This window comes from Diadema setosum, chromosome 3 (assembly GCF_964275005.1).
Source record: "Diadema setosum chromosome 3, eeDiaSeto1, whole genome shotgun sequence".
NCBI lineage: Eukaryota > Metazoa > Echinodermata > Echinoidea > Diadematoida > Diadematidae > Diadema > Diadema setosum.
In genome coordinates, this window is record NC_092687.1 from 15,472,518 (window position 1) to 15,489,184 (window position 16,667).

The 16,667-nt window shown below is 36.1% G+C and overlaps 1 pseudogene; it reads left to right on the forward strand.

Moving 5' to 3' along the window:
- Positions 1-888: 888 nt before the first annotated feature.
- LOC140246643 (uncharacterized) overlaps positions 889-16,667 on the forward strand; it is a 68,724-nt pseudogene continuing 52,945 nt past the window's right edge.

Sequence of the window (16,667 nt, forward strand, 5' to 3'; positions counted from 1 at the left end):
AAACTGTGTTCTTTCCATAAGGGTAGGCCTTTAATAGATAGAATGTTTATTTACACACAGGATACTTTTTATATACTGCTGAAATCTTTATGTACAATGAAATAATCGACTGATAGAATGGAAATGAATTCTAACAAAAACGAACATTGACAAACGAAAGAAAGCAAAGCAAAACGAATCAAAAAACAATGACGAGACCTCACTGTACTGTTACCTCATTCGATCCTGCATCTGTAAAAACACATACCGCATCCCATTCATGGGAGACTATCGACTATTCCTTCCCATGACTAACAAACTATTAGAAAAATTGACAGGTTAGTTTCTCTATTTTACCTAAATAGATATTAATAGGACGAAAATATATGCGGCGAAATCCGCCGATGATTAGACCTCACTCTCCTATAGGTGTCTACTTCCCCCTCCGTTATAGAAATGTTAGTTCTACAGTCTATATTATATTGACGTGCGATTTCTTAAAAGCCGGGCAATTCGTTATTTGCTGCCTGTATTCAATCACCGTTTGTATATGTATTACAGAATAGACCTAGACATGGATAGAAGAACAATGTTCCCAACAATCAACATAGTTAAAAAAAAAATAATACTAACCCCTTTTCATGTATTATGCGACGTAAGTCTTGGCTGACCATTTGCCATGAACAACTATTTTGATATTGTTGTCAGCGACGAAATCGTGTAGATGTCATTAATCATTCAACATAAAGGCAGTCTATTGGAATAACATAATTATTTAGGTGTCTACTAGTTACATTTCCCTTCTATTCCACCCCCCCCCCAAAAAAAAGAAGAAGAGAAAATGGGAGTCGTACTCAACTGTAATACACACCTTTCATTGACTTCAAATGAAACAGTGTCTAATGATCCATGATCTTCACTCACCAGCGTAAAATTCTCTCCACAAAAGTTCCTACCAAACTTGAACTACACATCTACTCACTTTTCCATTGTTTATGATCAATGGTAGGTACTGCCTCTACCTTTCAGGGATGGAAAGGAGAAGACATCCGACTAAGTTGTGGTATCCAGGGGGAGCCTGAAGCTGTGTTCTGGGTCAAGGAGAGCATTTCTGATGATCAGCCGAGGACGACCAAGGCTAGATTCGTAGAAGGAAACTTCAAGGGCGTGGAGGAGCGGTTCGACATCGACAAAAATTTCAGCCTCGTGATAAATGATTTGAAGGTGGCAGATGAGGGTCTCTACTACTGTCAGGTGGCGCTGAAAAATTTTGAAAACTTTGACAACTCCGTCTTCATGACAGTCAACTGTAAGTCAGATGCACGTGTTTATTTATAGTTATGTTAGACGGTGATCCTTAATCTAGAAGAGAAGTTAAATTTTACGGATAACCGCAGCGGCTATGGGGCGCTAAGTGTCACACGGTCGATTTCGTTACAAAAAGATGTCACAAAGTCAGTCATTTCATCGATAAAATGACCGATTTCGTGACGAAATGGATCATTTAACTACGAAATGACTAATTTTGTGACGAAATGACTGATTTCGTAACAAAATTGACCGTCAATGAACATAATATCATTTATCAAGTATTCTTAATTGTGCGAAGAATTGATGATTTTCGTAAAATACATAATTTTCATAAGGATCATGAGTTTCTATATCATGTAAATAACATTTGTGAAGTCAGCATGATAAAACATATTATTACAAAATAATGAATACGACAATAAAGGGGAGAAAATCATAAAGCATTCAAAAAACCTTTTATTGACCAGACGCTGCCATATAAACATATACCAGAAGCAGGAAACGCATTTCTGGAATCAAAATGGTAAACCTCATAACTGAAGCAATTTTCAGAAGTTAACTGTGATGTTAACTGATGTTAACAGAAGTTAACTGTCACAAAATTAGTCATTTCGTAGTTAAATGATCCATTTCGTCACGAAATCGGTCATTTTATCGATGAAATGACTGACTTTGTGACATCTTTTTGTAACGAAATCGACCGTGTGACACTTATCCCATTATGGCATACGTGGAAAGGCCTTGGAGTGGTTCACGAGTTACCTATCAAATAGATCCCAATTTGTACATGTCAATGGCTTTGATTCTCAAAATAAAACGATAACATGTGGTGTCCCACAAGGGAGCTTACTAGGCCCGTTGTTATTCATTATTTATATCAATGATTTTCATAGATCCTCGGAGAAACTATCATTCATATTATTCGCGGATGACTCTAACCTTTTCTTTTCCCATCCCAACCCAAATATCTTAGCAAGAACAGTAAACGAAGAACTGAAAAGGTTATACAATGGATATACGCAAATAAATTGTCACTTAATATTCAAAAAAAAAAAATTATGCTTTTTAGTAACTCTTTAGATAGCCTCCCGGGCAATATATCATTTGATACTACTCCCCTAGAAGAAGTTTCTACTTTTAAATTTCTTGGTGTTTGCGTTGATAACAAGCTTTCATGGAGGAATCATATTGATAGCATATGTAAAACTATTTCACGAAACATTGGCGTAATGAACAGATTAAAATATTATCTTCCTTCATATGCATTATTAACTCTTTACTCTAGTTTGATACTACCGTATCTAAACAACGGGATTCTTGCTTGGGGTAATACATATCAGATATTACTTGATAAACTTGTTTTATTGCAAAAGAAAGCGCTCAGAACTGTTTTTAACCTAACTACACGAGAACATACAGATCCTTTGTTTTTTTACCATAAAATACTAAAAATAAAAGATTTGTATGTGTTTCAACTTGGTCAGTTCATGTTTAATTATAACAGCAACTTTTTACCCAAAATATTTCACGACTCTTTCCATCGAAACAGTCATGTACATAACTATCCTACGCGACGATCAAACGAATTCCATCTTCCATTCATGAGAACCGTACATGCCCAAAATACATTTCTGTATACAGGACCCAGACTTTGGAATAATCTAGATAATAGCTTAAAAGACTCACCCTCATTCCTCACATTTAAATACAAATTCAGAAAACATTTGTTATCTACTTATAATTCTAGATAATCTGAATTAATTGTTTTAATTTATGCTTGAGGTTTCACCTGTCCTGATGTCGCAGCACTTGGCGTGTTCTGTATGCAGACCTCTCTTCTCTCTTTATTCTTCTTTCCTCTTCCTTCCTGTCTTTGTTCCTCGTAGACTTGTATTGTCACCGTCTTCTCTCTTCTCGGTACTGTCTCGCGTCGTATATGTGTGTGGGTAACTGAATGTCTGTACGAGTGTGTCGTCCTTCTTATATTTTCCCGGTACACCAGTTCAATGAACACCGTCTGGGCATTAGCATTGATACTTATTTCCTATTATTGTCGAAGCCAGCGTATAGCTATACTTTTACAAACGACTTAAGTAATCTATATTTAATATAAATGCTGTAAGAAAATAATAAAACAAACTTGAATAATATATTGCTTACTCATCAATTATCTAGGGATCCACGTCCTACAAGCTTAGCTTTTTTGTGGATCGCTATTTTCCAAAATTGAAGTTATTTTCTGAAAGCTCGCGAAGTATACATGTATACGCATCGTTCCTTCTGATTATTGTACATATGTTGATGTATATAATTTATTTCGTATATTACATGAACCTTTTGTAAAAGTGTAGACAATATCATTTTATGATATGTATACTTTGTATTACGTTTTGATTTTCTTTGATTGGAAATAAACTATGATTGAACTTGAACTTGAACTTGGTATTGAAATCTTGATATCACCAACAAATCAAGTGATTGTGGCAATCATGGCAAGTCGTCATTCTGTAATGAAAATACTTCATAAATATGAAGAGTTTGTTCGCAAAAACCGATAAGTCCATACTTGCCAAATGAAGATATTTGCGATTTAAGGTCAAGAAAAATAAAGAGAATAATAAGAAAATTTTTGCTTCTTTTGACCATAACTTCAAAATATACCTTTATATGTAGTGACCAATATATCATTTCAATGGTATTACAGAGACCGTACTTCAAAATCTTAAAAAATGGACTTATCGGTTTTTGCGAACAAACTCTTCATATATATAATATATACATATATATATATATATATATAATCCTGGGAATCTTTCACCTTCTAGTCTCATTTTCAACATAAATGATAAAGCAAACCATCACATATAAAATAAATGCCGGTAACTGGCACAAATAAGATGAATATATCCTTGAAAATGGTTTAGACATTCTCTAGTAATTTTTGATATTCAATGTAAAAAAAAATATAATTTTAAACAAAACTATCTTGTTTCCTAAGCGATGGCATCGAAGCATACAATCGAGGAATGCGTCGCTACTAGTCAGTCCCATCAAAGGCGGTGTACATATCAATCTCCCTCCAACTCACCTTTTTTCAACCTGACGTGTGTCGTGAGTGGATTCAAGCCTAACATTTCTATGCTATGGACCGAGGAGTCGGGAAAGAAACTAAAGTCCTTGAGCTCTCAACAGACAACACTACCTGACGACTCATACGAGAGGTCTGAAATGATCACTGTTTCAGCTTTAGGCCTACATGGGACGGAAGAAACCTTTACGTGTATAGCTATCGGTGACTCGTTAATGACTGGAGCGTCGACAGTTGAAATCACCGTCCGGCCTATACCAGGTTTGTGAAACTTTGTTATTTTCGTGTTTCTAAATGATAAAGGGATAACAAGTGGTAATCATATATATATATATATATATATATATATATATATATATGTATATATATTAGATATCAGTTCTAAGATCAAGACTTGTCATGATCTGGTGATTGATCTATTATTTTTGAGTAACCTAAAATTACCACACACATGTTCATCTTACCACTTAAATATATGCGTACGAGAAGCGTTTTAATTAAAGCTAACGATTAGATAATTTAGAGAGAATAGAATTCAAACAAGTACGAAACAAAAACACAAACCTTAATCTGTGTGCAGTATTTTATCTGAATAATGTAATTTCGTCAACATGTGTAAAATGGTTCTCCCTATGGAATCTATCATTTCTTTGGTACTAAAAGAAAGCATGACACCGATGTAATAATATGTATGTATATATATATATATATATATATATATATATATATATATATATATAATTATATATATATATATATATATATATATATATATATATAATATATATATATATATATATATATATATATATACATTTCTTCCCATTATTTTTCCGAAATCTAGGATACAACGAATATAAACTTTTTCATCTGTTATTCTATCGATTTTTTTTTCAGGAAAACGTGGTAATTTGGGTCTCATCATTGGCCTAGTCATTGGCATTCCTGTTGCCCTAGCCATCCTATCTCTCCTTGTTGGAAAGTGCCTGCAAAAATATCATCCGGAATACCTACCAAGAAAAGGTGGCGATTTTCTTTTACTAGTTAGATCATTTATTCATTTTTTTTTTTTTGGGGGGGGGAGGGTGTCATTGCAAACCACCTGAAGTGAATAAGAATCTATCTGTATTCACAAAAAATCCGTGAAAAAGAGTAGGTTATACGGTAAAAATATGGTAAAATATTATAATCTATGCTTTAAATAATCACAGTTGTAAGATGGGAATTGTAATGATCTACCAGATCTGCCTATAGTATAATACCGCAGGTTTAACAAAAAACAAGAAATTGAATATGTAAAAATGTTAAAGGAAAAAAGTCTTTTAAATTACAATAACTTTCAAAAGGATCTATTTCAATGGATGTCATTGCAAAAAGATTATCAATACTTATTGTACTCAATTATTTATACTCAATTATTTTGCTGCCGCTGTTGTTGGTATTATTTCACAGGATGTGGTTGGAATCCATGCTGTTGGAGACCACACGAACCAGAGCAACTTCATGAGGAAGAAGAATTAATGATGAGTATAAGAAAAAATAAAATGCAATCATGCTCATCATAATCCTTGCTAATGCTCTTTCTTGCTAATTCATTATTAGATGTGATGCAATATAGAGTTTGGCGCTGTCCAAGTCCAAGAATACGCATGCCAAGAAATGCCTAGTTTTCCTCCTTATTTCGTTGTTTTCCTACGAGAATGCAGCATATTCACTTATATCTCACGTATTTTCTCAACAAAAATTACACGTAAATATTCTTCTACGATTCCTTGTTTTCTTGAAGGCAAATTATGTGTAATATTTACTAATGAAGCTCAAAAATGCCGATATTTCTCTCTCTCTCTAACTCTCCTTCTGTTTTATAAGACAGAAATGAAAGGGGTAGTAACCTAGTGAGAACCATTTCCAGTTTCTTCGTAGTAAACGGATGTACTGTATACGTAATTACATCATCCACATTATTGTCGGGAGAGGCTTTAATATTTCCAATCCAAAGGCATTAGTCAAAATTCAATCCATTCAGAATGTTGAAATATAGTCATTGCATAGATGGGGAATCCAGATTCCCGTGGATAAAGAATAGAACATGGTAATTGTCTTTTAATTGTTTGGTGTCTTTCTTTCGCCAAAAACATTATCAAAAGGTAAAATTTATATGTAATGTACTTTTCAGTATCTTGAACGCAATAATAACCCCAACGTACTGAATTGTGAAGATTCAAGTCTATGTGCTCAATTTCGTGATATATAAATTGATTTCCCCTCCCCCCCCCCGTATCCTAGGCTTGTAAATGATATGAAATAAAATGTTTAAAGCATTAATTATTTGTTTCTAAATTGTCTCTGAAAATATACATTTGGCTGGAAATACTGTGCAATTAAATTTCTAACTTCTCTGGCATGTTACTGTGCACGACTATCAGTAGTCATTTACGGTATACCTATTTCTTCTGTTCATAATGTAGTTCTTTAACCCTACATAATATGTATAAAGGCCAAGGGGGACACATTGTGCCCCCCTACCAGCTTTTCGTTTGCCACTCCTTCGCCCTTAATCCGATTTCAACCAAATCATGTGACTTTTCCTAAAATCTAATTGCAAACATTTTAATGTATAATTTAGCTATATTTGATGTTGCTGATTGCCATGGCAACCATAAACTGACAACCATGTCAGTCAGATTTTTCATCTTTTTTCTGTTCCCAATTCATTAAACAGCATTACAGTGTATGAAATGAATGTTTCTTGGCTGAAATTTGTTGAAGGAGCAAAATTTGAAGTAATTATGGTCCTGGAGTAATTACGGTCTTATTATTTCCTTTGTTTTTTAAGTAACATAGGCATAAAACAATAGATATAATAGAGATAATTGAAAACAATAAATATTGCCCTTATTTTTTGAGTTGTTTTGATTCCTTCACCAAAGTTATGGCCTCTAATATCAATAGTTTATCATGATTATCAATTTGCAATCTCAAAATTCCAGTATTATGTAAATATGAAATACCATAACTATACATGTACCCATCCCAAACATTTCATCTCAGGTCTCATAATGTATCACTGTGTTGATATGAAAAGCGCCCCCATATGGTGACCTTGACAAATTTCAACCATAGCAAATGATAAAATTCCACTTGCTTATCATTTATGGCAAATATGAAAATGATTGGTTTATAATAAGGCATATATTATGAGGATAAAGAAATACAGAAAAATCATGTTTTTAGCATATTTCCTATGTATTCTATATATTTTGGTAAATAGCGCCCTCCATTGGTGACCTTGTAAAAATTCAAATTTACGGCCATTTAGAGTATGCGTTCCTCTACCTACGTGCCAAATATGACGATGATACATCAAATAATAACAAAGTTATATGGGGGGAGGGGCACAATGCCCCCCCCCCCTCCCCCCTTGGGCCTGCGAGAGGTCAAAATAGCTTGGGCTTAATAGGGTTAATGGAAAGTGAGCTATATTGCCTTTACCATTACATCACACAGCCATCAAGAAAATTAAGTATTGTAGATGTTAATAGTGAGAGTCACACTGCTCATTATTATTATTTTTCTTTATTATTATCATTATTATTTGTCATTTCAGACATGTTATATACATAGAAAAACACCCAAAAATTCGATTAAGCATAATTATGAAAGATAAGATAAGTTATCATTATTAGGCATTTCAGACATGTGCATGTATACATAGAAAAACACAAAACAAATTTGATTCAGCATAAAAAAGATAAGATAAATTACTGATAACACAGAGTCAAAGCACCTATATTGTGACATAGAAAACAGGGCTGCCAGGGGCAAGAAAAGGTAAACTTTATTATCATGACTCCCAGGTCTTCTATCCCACACCCCATCAACTGTGTCAAAATCTGTACATAAAATTGCACTTTTACAGTCACTGGTGAATTAAGCATGGAGTCGTATAGGAAAATAGATGGGATGAAAAGGCAATATCATACATTGTACTTACATAAACATAGGCCTACATTGGCGTCATTCTCTAAGGTAATATCAAGACTGCAACTTAAAACCTCAAAAAATGAAAACAATGGAAAATGGTCACATTTTTTAACAAAGAATTCCTGTAAATATCTTTATTGCCACGATCACTGAAAGTATAACAACAATAATATATTGAGTAGACACCTTCTTACTCTTGCTCTCTCTCTCTCTCTCTCTCTCTCTCTCTTTAGTATTCATTTTATTCTCTTTGGTTTTCTTCCCTTTCAAGGATCACCACGTAGCTCAGCTTGGCTGTCAAATGAACAAGTACAGCGCTGCCGAGAAGAGCTGAAGGAGCATTACCGTACATCAAGATGCAAGATCCCTTTTGCTCCACTCAAGTTCATGGAAAGTGTTGAAATGGATGAAATAGATCCTAATCTGTGTCAAATTGACCGATCATGGATGTCTACACAAATAACATACGGCGATTTTTTGAATTTGACCAACGTTTCAAAGCGCCTTCTGATAGTGGGTGAGGAAGGTTTCGGGAAAACAACACTCTGCTCCAAGATTGTCTGGGACTGGTGCCAGGGTAGGATTCTCCAGGATCTGGACATGGTCCTCCTAGTTTCTATAAGTGATTTCACTACCGGCCAAAGTATAAGTAGCATCATAAAAACATACCTCTCTGATTCAAATACAGCAACAACAAACCAGATAGAAAAGTACATCTCAGTAAATCAAAATAAAATTCTCCTCGTGTTTGATGGTTTTGATGAGTATAACGAAGAACTATGTGGCAGTGAGGTTATTAGCATTCTAAGATTAGAGCAATATATGTCATGCAAGGTAATTGTGACCACAAGATCATGGAGAACACAAGAATTCTTGAAAGACATCGATAATGCCGAAGCTTACACTGTAATAAGCGTCGAAGGATTTAACGAGGAGAATTTAAGAACTTACATTAAGAGATACTTTCGAATTCATGGAAAGATGGACGGTCTTGAAGAAAATTTGATCACTTTCATGGAAGAAAATGATGTTGTCCGGATGGAAATGGCCCCGTTATCGATCTACTGTGGCATATTTTGCCTCATGTGGAATGAATTGTGTGAAGAGAAACGAAAAGAAATGCACAAATTGCAAACTATTTCCCAGGTTTTTGAAGAAATGATCTCTTTTCTGAAAAAACACTATGCGTCAAAAGTATGCGGAAATCGACAAATCCAGAACTCTACGGAACATATGAAGGAAGCTGGTAGGGCAATTCAAGATATAAGTAGGATAGCACTGAACGGCTTATTGGACAGAAAACATTCATTTCGCGAAGAACTATTCAAAGAATGTCCAGATGCCATGGAAACATGTTGCAGAGTCGGAGTTTTGGCAGTAGAAAGAGATGTTGACGTTACATGCTTCGTTGTGCCAATGGTTTCTTTCTCACACAAATTATTTCAAGAATATGCTGCAGGGAAATACATCGAACACTTATTTGCCAATGATCGCGCCAAGTATGACGATCTGAAGAAAACACTTCTCAGTCGATACCAAGAGTTCCGTTACGTACTCTATTTTACATCAGCTTTAGGGAATGAGCTCAGTCTTGATATCCTTGACAGCTTGCTGGAATGCTCTGACCAGGATTACTGCGTTGACGTTGCATTCGAATGTCACACTGAGGAGGCAGCCAGAGTAGTGGGGAAACAATGGGAAGAATACGAAATATCACATGAAACATCAGAACATACAAAGCCAGGAATTACGTTTATGGTACACTGTAATCAAGTGGTGAGTTATACAGATTTATACATGTCGATTTGAAAGTGACATAAAAAGTATGTAGGATGGCTATTTACGCGTCTAGAACAAATACCCCCGGACAACCTCCCTAATAGGGCAAATGTCCTCCATGGTAGGGCACTTCCCCCTAGGACAATTAAACCCCGGATAATTACCCCACGGCAATTCCAAATAGGGCAACAGACAACTACACCTCCCACACACACGGGGTCATCCCACTAGACCGACACCCACGAGTCATACAGCCCACGAGTTCGACATTGAAAACAGGTCAATGATTCATACAGCTCACGAGTCATACAGCCCATGGGTTCGACACTAGGTAAATAAAGCCCATGAGTTCGACATTAGGTAAAATCAGCCCACGAGTTCGACAGATACAACTAGGCACGTAATGTGTCGGTCTCGTGGGCCTTGTTGGCTTTTAATAGTGTCGAACTCATGGGCTGTATGACTTGTGAGCTGTATATGACTCCTGCCGCGGGCTGTATGACTTGTGGGCTGTATGACTCGTGGGTGTCGGTCTCGTGATGTGCACCTCACACACACACACACACACACACACACACGCACACACACCTTAAACAGTTCAATTCCCCCTTGGACAAAATATAGGACTAAGGTCAGGTCACGAAGTTACCGTGATTTATTGCCAATTATGTCTACTTCTAAACTTCTTTACAACGGTTGAATTTTGTCTATTTCAAAAGTCCTATAGCTGCATGAGATTATTTCACTGCCACTACTTGTAGAACTTTCTTTAACATGATTCTGGGGTAATACCGTGACCGTCGTTTCAAGATTGCCCTGTCAGCTTGTGGTGTCAACAATTACCTTACTGGGCAATAAACCCTTGATATGATTAGCCACAATCAATCTCATTTCGGACAATAATCCATCCCAGGAAAAATGACCCCTCCCATTTTTTTTTTATTTATCGTCTTATAAATTCAATGCTAGCAATAGAAGAAATGTGCTAGCAAACGTTCATGAGCTTAAGCACTTTTTTGTCTGCTGAACATGGTATTACACGCCTGGAAAACTTACCACTAATGTGCGTAGACGGAGATGTACGATTACAATAAAGCATAAACAAACAAACAAAGAAAAAAAAAACATTTGAAGAGCTTTTGCTCAAGCTTGGTTGTTGGTCAGGATTTGAAAGTTGCCAAGTGTTATGTCAAAAGTGGACATGGAGAAAATATTGTTTCAAATGGACTATACATGTACCCTGAAAAACCAAAAAACTTTATACACAGAACATAGAACGACATAGGAGTGTCTCATATACTGTTAATGTTGCAATGTCTGTCCTTGGGAGCTACTGTTTAGTAGCCCCATGACCATTCCTTTACAATAATACCACGTGCTTAACAGGTTCATCTGAGTAGAATTCATGCATGCTTTCTTGTTTAGTTCTGTTTTCCGGCATAACACCCAAATAATCATGCATTATTATGTGAAGCTGTGATGTCATCATCTTTGTTTCTGATAATTTATGAATTTCGAAAACAAAATTCTTATTCCTCACATTTATCACTATGAATTCTTAAACTTTGTATATAAAAAAAGAAAAGTTGAAGAGATTCAAATTCAAAAGTGTATATTTGTTTAAAAGTGTCCTTTAAAGGTTTATATATGTAACTGAGTATTTATCAGGATCATGACACAAAAAAGTCTCCTTTGCTTAAAAAATATAGAAATGATTAGTAAATACGATTGAAAATTGAATAAGCGCTCATTTACTTCCCCACATCGGTCTATGGTAATTCTTACTTTTTACGATTATCAATAAATGCTTGCTCCCGTTAGAAATCATTACGTCTTGACGGAACGAAATGTGGACAAACTCTTTCGCGTGAATTGGCGAAGGGTATATGTTCCAGCTGTGTGCTGCATAAAGTAACACTAAGTGACTTCAGATTTCACATGGACTTCTACAAGATCCTCACTGAGGAGTCTTCAACCTGTCAGGTAAGTCTTTTGGTAATGGTTGCATTAGTAAGCAGTGGTGGATATGGGGAGGGGTGTTTAAACAAAAGAAATCAAAATAAATAAATGAAAGGGGCGCAGTAAGTGATACCAGAAGTATATTTGCGCCCCCTTCCCCTTCACAGAATTCCTGGATGTCCCCTGGTAAGACAAGTAAAGGAAATCGAAGTATTACTAAAGTATTTCATAAAGGCATTACAGAATTTTAAGTAGTCAGGTGGTAGTCATGCCGCCTACAAACATTAAATATAATAGATATGCGAAATAGAGCTACCGATTATTTGCGGGTTCGCTCGGTTTTCCCGTTTTGCTTGTGTGTTTGTTGTTTTTTCTTCTTTCGGCATGGCAGTCCTAGAGGGCAATGGCTGATGCGCCAGGTGAGGTTTTTCCAAGGGTTTCGAAGAACACCTAGTGTTGCTGTGTAACTTAAATCTGAAATGGGTCTTTAGTTGTAGTTTCTGCTGACGAAGTAAGACGAAGGGAAGAAGCAGAGTCTATCCACTCGGTGTTTACGGCGTGCTCTTTTCTCTCCTGCCTGCTGACTTCTCTCCTCTTCCACTTCTCTGATTCTTGCACCATTTGAAGCAAGTATTGTCAAGGATTTGAGCTGGCAAGGTCGTCAACAGCTGCTTTTTCCCAAAATATCATGGCCAGTTTTGCGCACATTCATGTCACGTTTGCACACATCCCTCAACATTAGGTTATCCTTATTAAAATAATAATAATAATAATAATGATAATAATAATAATAATAATAATAGTAATGATAAAAAAATATAAACTTACGAGTAACGGAAACATGCTTGCCGGAACGTCGGGACTGGGTAGGCCCTTTTCAAGGCCAAACACCTACCCTAGAGAATAATATGTGGTGCGCCGGCAACATTCTACCGCCATGGAAGCCTTCGAAGATTTAAAGAAACAAAATCCGCTGAATCTATGATTGAGTGATATTCCTGTTTATATGTTTGTTCAAAGTAAAGTTGTCAGGTTGTTATGAAACAGGATGGAACAAATGTTTCGATGATTAAAGGCGATAGTCTGGTAGAGGAAACAGCAGGAGGATGGGCTGAACGAAATTGAATTTGCATGAAAAAAAAAAGAAAAGGAAATGCCGGTATTCAGATGGGGGTTAAGACAATGAGGTTTAAAGCATTACTATTTTAGTCTGGATATAAAAGAAAAATAACAGTAAATCATCTTTATCTCTTTATGTTGACACGAACGCACTGTGATTATGCCTAGAATTGCAAAACGAGCTAACTCCATTCTCATAAAGTTTAGATATTTGAGAATAAATCTGCTAGAAACAACGAAAAAATAAGAAAATACGGGAAATTTTAAATTATAACGTCTAAAATATTCCTCGTTATGCCACAAATAAGGTATTACTGGAAGGTTAAATCTCGATCTGATGATGAACTTACTTTGAAATGTTTAAAAATGGCGCTTAGCTCATTTTGCAATAAATCTCTTCATAGTTCCTCTAGAAAAAATGAGAGTGAATCCCCTTCAGGACCAATCTTTCTTCCATCGTCCTTTTATACAAGGTCCGCCTTCCTATACCCACAGCGAGTTTCGGGAGAGAACGGGCTCTTATTAGTTGCCCCTATACTGGCACAGATATGCGTATTCATGCATCGCTCTAGCCCCAGTCACATAGACATTCCGGATCACCCCTGATCTGATCCGGGGTGATCCGGAAAGAGATCCATGTTGACACCTTGGACGTTATTGGACATCCGGGAAGCCAACATGACAACTTTTGGAGGTCAAAAACATCCGGCGTCATCTGAGGACTGCCGTGTTGGCAGAGCGATCCGGGAACTATCCCGGAACTCCCCTTATCATTGTGTAGATCCTTGAAGATCCATGTCTATTTGTTACTAGGGCCTCAGCGCAAGTATGCTTAAAAACGAAATCACTTGAAATCTTTAATCGCCAAAGTCAAGGAACACTCAAAGCACAAACAGAGACACTCACATGAGGTGTAAACCGTACATTTCGTGTTTGCCGCTGTGCAAACCACATACTGTTCTCACTGGAGATGAACGTGGTTTTTTTTTTTCACACTGTTTCCTTGAAAGACAAATTGCACAATGAAATAGCTTTGGTAGATACACTTTTATTTCTCTTTTTTTTTTTTTTGGGTGGGGGGGGGGGGGGGGGACTACGCTCTTTTGTGTTATCGACAATTCGCTAGAGCCGAAAGAGAAAATGCAAGGTATACTTAATTGTATTAGGACCATATAGATTTGGCACATGAGTTTCAACATCTTTATGTGTGTATTTGTTTCGATGCAGCCTTTTACTTTCACACTGCTGTTACGCAAAGGCCTATACTGATAACAAACATTGAATCTTTGTGTAATTTGTTTTTTTTTTTCGAAATTTTGTTTGGTTTCTGTTGTTTGATATAGATACAGCATCTCGAGTTGTGCAATCAAAACTGGACAGACAACTCTCTACATACATTGTCGCTTGGAGAATGCTTGGCCCAATGGGCGTGTACACTGCCACGTCTTTCGAGCTTCGCTGTGGATTATTGCTACAACTTGCCACACAATTTCTTCTCAACAGCAGCCACCATGGCATACTCCTGTCAGGTAAGTATGTTTCTGTTGACTACTATAATACGCGTAATTCGAATGCGAAAATTCACTAAAAGATCAGACTATTCTTTTTTCTTTGACGAATACAATTATGCATATACTGATTGTCTAAAAATGTACATTTCTTTTGCATGTATCTGTGTGTGTGTGTGTGTGTGTATGTGTGTATGTGTGTGTGAGTGAAAAAAAATCCTGAAAGGTGCTAAATCCACTTTGGATTGTAAAGAGAAAAAATAGGATCATCATTTCACATGCTTCGAAATGGTTTCATGCCACAATTTCACACCCAAAATCGTACTCCATAATGAGATAAAAGAAAATGTGCCTCACAAAAGTCTGCATGTCTTTACTGATTCATTATTTTGTGGACTATCACCCTTGTTATAGTCCACAAAACAAACAAATATCAGTCGAATGTAATTTGTCATTTTAAAAGCATCATCTCAAGTAATTTTTCGGTTTTGGCAGATCTGAACTTGCGAGATGCTACACTTTAAAATGGCATAGGATTTTCCCTTTCACGTAATCATACGGAAACATATCTTGAAGATTAGAGTACTCTAAAAGTTAAATTGCCAAAGTCAGTTTTACTCACATTTTCTCTTCCTTTCATGATTTCCAAACTTATATATGATTACATACCCCAAAATATTGTATAAGTAACTCGTTAATAACACGTGGTGTATTTTGTTCTTGTATGATTTCCTATCTCTGTATACTCTCCTGTTTCCTTAATCCCTCCAAAGGATCTGTTTTTATACATAGAAATGAAACATTTCACCGCAAATAACTACAGAGGAGCACTTTAAGACAGCAAACCCTCCAGCAAACTGTCAAGATTAAAATATCGCTATTTCGTAGCCAGTATCTTTAACACAACCGTTTATAGAGGTACTGGGATATCTGTGTAACACATTGGAGAAAATCTCATCAACCATTGATGACAATGTCCTTTATCACCGTTATGGCCGTTCATCTTTGACCTCAATACCCCAAATTTAACCGATTCTTTCTTCATTGTGAACACACTTCCACGTTTTCATCGGTTCTTGAGTTACCGAGAAATTGAGCTTATTTTATGTCCTTTATGGATACTATGCCTTTGACCTTTGACATCATAGTTTCTTTCGTACTTCACATAACATAATCTACAAGTTTAGCGGAAATGTGATCAACCATTGTGAAGTTATAGAGGAACAAAGCTGATTTAATGTCCTTTATGTCTCCTATTGACCTTTGACTACTTGATCCCTAAATTTGAGTGTGTCTTTCTTATGTTTTTGTAAACACTGCAAGTGTTAATTAAAATCTAATCAGTCGTTTTTTAGTTATTGGGAAATTAAGTTTTTTTGTATGTCCTTTATGACCCCTATGACATTTGACCCTCGAACTCATGACCCCCAACATTAATTGTTCATTAATATTACCTCATTATGTACATACTCTGCTAACTTTATGAAAGTGCATTCACCCGTTCTTGAATTGTATTGTACACGTACAGAAAGACAGACTGACAAACAGACAAACAACCCGACAGACATGCAGACAATCATACGGAACCGAAAACATAATCTCCACCTACCGTATAGGTTTCACCTACTGGCGGAGTTAACCAAGAAGTTGGTCATCTGGAGAGCTAAACAGACAGGAAAGCTAGCCAATTTGGCCTTACTATGGGGTCAAAGTGCATTCAATCATGTACAATGGTTTCGAATAGGATTCTATTGGATTTAGCACCTTTTGAAACAAAACGGAAATGGATTTACCCTGTTTTCAAGCAAAATTTATTTTTCGTTGCATGATTTCTCCATTTTCTAACAAGAATTTCAATACTTTGAAGAATTTCCTGCATGGGACTGTTAAAAGTGAATGAATGAGAGAATAACATCATAACAGGAAAAAAAAAATCTTCG